The sequence below is a fragment of the Hydractinia symbiolongicarpus genome, chromosome 12, assembly GCF_029227915.1.
Source record: "Hydractinia symbiolongicarpus strain clone_291-10 chromosome 12, HSymV2.1, whole genome shotgun sequence".
NCBI lineage: Eukaryota > Metazoa > Cnidaria > Hydrozoa > Anthoathecata > Hydractiniidae > Hydractinia > Hydractinia symbiolongicarpus.
In genome coordinates this window covers 439627-444569 of record NC_079886.1, presented here as the reverse complement: position 1 = coordinate 444569, position 4943 = coordinate 439627, and the positions used below count along the sequence as shown (strand labels likewise).

The window sequence follows — 4943 nt, the reverse complement described above, 5'->3', positions numbered from 1 at the left end:
ATGGTAAAAAAATAAATTAAAAAATCGTTCGGGAAATGAGTTCACTCACAGGGTACTTTCTTTGTATACTTTTGACTATACGGGCCGAGTCCGGGATTTACGGGAAATCGCGGGTTTTCGTTTGCCGGCGATTAAACTTGTTTTATTTAACGTCTCATCAAAAATGAAAACATTGTTGAAAACTGCAAGTCTCATGCGTTTTAGTGGTGAAAAAATAATTTAAAATATCGTTCGGGAAATGAGTTTACTCCTTGAGCAATTTCTTTGTAAAGTTTTGACTATACGGGCCGAGTACGGGATTTACGGGAAATCGCGGGTTTTCGTTTGCCGGCGATTAAACTTGTTTTATTTAGCGTCTCATCAAAAATGAAACCATTGTTGAAAACTACAAGTCTCATGCGTTTTAGTGGTGAAAAAATAATTTAAAAAATCGTTCGGGAAATGAATTTACTCCCTGGGTACTTTCTTTGTAAACTTTTGACTATACGGGCCGAGTCCGGGATTTACGGGAAATCGTGGGTTTTCGTTTGCCGGCGATTAAACTTGTTTTATTTAGCGTCTCATCAAAAATGAAAACATTGTTGAAAACTACAAGTCTCATGCGTTTTAGTGGTGAAAAAATAATTTACAATATCGTTCGGGAAATGAGTTTTCTCCCTGAGCACTTTCTTTGTATACTTTTGACTATACGGGCCGAGTACGGGATTTACGGGAAATCGCGGGTTTTCGTTTGCCGGCGATTAAACTGCTTTCATTCGGCGTCTCATCAAAAATGTAAACATTTTTGAATACTACAAGTCTCATGCGTTTTAGTGGTGAAAAAATAATTTAAAAAATCGTTCGGGAAATGAATTTACTCCCTGGGTACTTTCTTTGTATACTTTTGACTATACGGGCCGAGTACGGGATTTACGGGAAATCGCGGGTTTTCGTTTGCCGGCGATTAAACTTGTTTTATTTAGCGTCTCATCAAAAATGAAAACATTGTTGAAAACTACAAGTCTCATGCGTTTTAGTGGTGAAAAAATAATTTAAAATAACGTTCGGGAAATGAGTTTACTCCCTGAGCACTTTCTTTGTATACTTTTGACTATACGGGCCGAATACGGGATTTACGGGAAATCGCGGGTTTTCGTTTGCCGGCGATTAAACTTGTTTTATTTAGCGTCTCATCAAAAATGAAACCATTGTTGAAAACTACAAGTCTCATGCGTTTTAGTGGTGAAAAAATAATTTAAAAAATCGTTCGGGAAATGAATTTACTCCCTGGGTACTTTCTTTGTAAACTTTTGACTATACGGGCCGAGTCCGGGATTTACGGGAAATCGTGGGTTTTCGTTTGCCGGCGATTAAACTTGTTTTATTTAGCGTCTCATCAAAAATGAAAACATTGTTGAAAACTACAAGTCTCATGCGTTTTAGTGGTGAAAAAATAATTTACAATATCGTTCGGGAAATGAGTTTTCTCCCTGAGCACTTTCTTTGTATACTTTTGACTATACGGGCCGAGTACGGGATTTACGGGAAATCGCGGGTTTTCGTTTGCCGGCGATTAAACTGCTTTCATTCGGCGTCTCATCAAAAATGTAAACATTTTTGAATACTACAAGTCTCATGCGTTTTAGTGGTGAAAAAATAATTTAAAAAATCGTTCGGGAAATGAATTTACTCCCTGGGTACTTTCTTTGTATACTTTTGACTATACGGGCCGAGTACGGGATTTACGGGAAATCGCGGGTTTTCGTTTGCCGGCGATTAAACTTGTTTTATTTAGCGTCTCATCAAAAATGAAAACATTGTTGAAAACTACAAGTCTCATGCGTTTTAGTGGTGAAAAAATAATTTAAAATAACGTTCGGGAAATGAGTTTACTCCCTGAGCACTTTCTTTGTATACTTTTGACTATACGGGCCGAATACGGGATTTACGGGAAATCGCGGGTTTTCGTTTGCCTTCGATTAAACTTATCTCTTATCTCATGCGTTTTAGTGGTGAAAAAACTAGAAATTGAAAAAAAGGTTGCGAAGCATTTCGCAAGTTGCAAGCAAAATTAAACTATCCAATACTTTGTCCCTAGCGCTTCTTGTTTCTTTGGCGCTAACATCTTCCGAAATACATCAAAATTGAATATCATCTAGAAGAACCCTGGGGACGAGGTAGGAGAATGAACGCTCTGCAGAACAATTCGTTGCTCAAAAACAGTTTTTTTTGCGAATAGACTGCGCGAGTATTTTATGTGCGTGGGATATTCTTTTCAAAATGTGCGAGAAAATTAGATTACGCGAAACTAACAAAAACGAATAACGCGTGTTAAAATTTTGTACCGCCTTTTCCCACAGAATGGTAAAAGTAAAGAGCGCAATACAAAATTACACTTTTAGCAGTATTCCGAAAGATATGTGATACATCGAGTTGTAGAACCCGCAGAAGTTGGTCCTAACGTAACGATTTCGTAAATGACCTCACAACAAAACAGTATTTTTTTCACGTAAAAATACCGGCAGTAGAAGCCACAGAATCTGCTGGAACGAATTTCGAAAACTCACGGTAAACAATTAAAACAAAAACAAACAAATCAAAACAGTTTTTTAACTTTATCAAGATTTATTAAATAGCTTCAAATTTGGGCAGAAAAACAATAACGGATTCGCCTTCTTTTCACCACACGCATTAGAAGATTACATCACTCACTCCCATTGTACACAATCTAAAAGAAAAAGAAATTATTTTCATATAGTGAAGCTTCCAGTTCCTTTAAGGGATGGCCAAGTCAATGGAATTGAAAGCACTGTTTTTCATCTTATAAATAGTTAAGGCTAATTCGGAAAAGTATAAAAGAAAAAAACTAAACAATTTGGCAACTTTACTAATTTTATACGCAAAGTTCCAACCATACCAACAGTTTCCAAATCTGACAAAATCATTTTAGAAGTGTTTATTCTTTCAGAATTTGATTGATGCAAGGCCAAGGGAAATTAAATAAGTTTATTGTCCTAGACCCATTTAAAAACATATGCTTCTCATCATCATGTTTTTTTTCAACCAACATTAATGTAATCACCCAGAGGAAATTATAATGTCTCTTGTGTGTGTTTTAGAAGCTGAGTACACAAATACACAAATATTACAAGTGCTGAACTTTGGCAATCATATTTTGCAATCAGACCCTTTTAAAAACTATGCTGAACCATGTCAATTATTAAATTCAGCACTAATAGAAAAGCACCTTGGATAGGATTCTTTGTTGGGCGAATAAAATGACTGACAAATGGTTTATCGTGAATGAAATAGTAATTTTTACACAAATAATTTAAAAAATAATGAACTTTGTTATGTGGGTTGTTCTCAAACACACGTGGGCGGTGGACAAAAAACTGTGATGTAATTTCTCTTGGTCTATTATTCCTGAGAATATTCTAAAATAAGAGGGTGTCAATAAGCTGCAAACAGCCACATATATAAGGGCAAGTTCGGGCAACTTTTCCAATTAAATTAGTGATTGTCTTCCAAAACCGCCCGCACTTTCCCGAACTTGCCTGGAGCATTTTCAAAATTCAATTCCTTGTAACATACCTTGTGGACGATAGTTGGCAAAAGATGCTTTAAGAGAAAGAAGTTAATAAAAATTAAAAGTTATTTATCAAGTAAATTTTATCAAAAACCATCAAAAACAGTTCTTTTAAGAACTTTACTACTACATAGTTTACTTTATGGTCTATGCAGGTTTTTTCGGGTGAATACTTCAATTTTTTTGCAAAACGCTAAACCTGCCCAAAAACGCCTGCACGTTATACGGCGTATGCAGCTTATCAGCACCCTTGTTCTAAAATTACAAGCAGTTTCGAAGATGCCCACGCCGTTTAGAGGACGTGGTGTGGCTTGGGCATCCTTGAAGTTCTGTTTAATGACAGTTTTAATGTTTTTATGTCGTTTTAAACCTTGTTCTCAGGGAGGGTGTACGGAAAACTAATTCCTATTGACAATTACATCGCTGTTGGTTTGATAGCAAAAGTAGATATTTTTTTAATTACTGTAACAGGTTACTTATATAATAAATAAAAAATGATAAAAAACGGTTGGTCAGCTCACTCTAGTGCCCAGAGCTATTTGTTTTGTCTGCGCCCTAGCTACAGGTTTTCCTATATCTTGCTATCAGTTAGGTAGTAATACAGCTTGTCCATATGTATTCTACAAATTACTTTCAATTCTTTTATACAAAACTAAGCTCTAGCTAGCTAGCTACCTTTCGTGTGATTAAGCCTTACCTTGATTTGGATAAAACCAATTAAAATTGATAATATTGTATTCTTACATCTTCTTAGAAACAATAAAATAAAACACAGCTCGGCGCGTTATAATTGTACAAATTACTTCAATTTTTCTTTAGGAAAGGGTACATTACACAGGAGCTTTCCAATCCAACTAAAATCTCCAGAAAAAGCACAGCAACAAAAAAGCTTAAAATACACAAGCAAAGTCGATTAGAAACAGGACTAGCAATAAATTTTTTCAAAAGAAGAAAACCGTTTAAATACTATTATATTTCATTAAAATACAACTATAGTAGTATTAGAAGCAAAATTGCAAAGTAATTAATTAATTATTTATACCATAATTAGCTATAATACAAAGAAATAAGGCATATTTTGGGTCTGTAAAATATACGTGTCTAAAATGCCGACTACCGTTTCTTGTTCATGGCATATTCCACTTTGTGTGTTCAAGTTCGGCGGACGTATAATCCGGACCAAAAGACGGGGGGGGGGTCAAAACCCGGGGGTGGGGGGGTACGAGCCGTACTTATTGCATTTTTTACTAAACTTATACTTTAACCCCTTGGTCCAAACGTATTTGTTTTATTAGAAAAAAAAATTCCCCAGCTTTATGTGCAAAAATATCAGTCCTATTTCTTTACGCTGATTTTATATGTTTTTTTTTCTATC

The 4943-nt window shown here is 35.4% G+C and overlaps 1 long non-coding RNA gene across 1 annotated transcript; it reads right to left on the bottom strand.

Annotated features, from left to right (window-relative positions):
• Positions 1-2575: 2575 nt before the first annotated feature.
• LOC130622301 (uncharacterized) lies at positions 2576-4637 on the bottom strand. Its single transcript, XR_008981043.1, has 2 exons — positions 4266-4637; positions 2576-2707 (listed from the first exon to the last, which is right to left on the bottom strand). It is a non-coding gene; the product is annotated as an uncharacterized LOC130622301 (long non-coding RNA).
• Between the last annotated feature and the right edge of the window lie 306 nt (positions 4638-4943).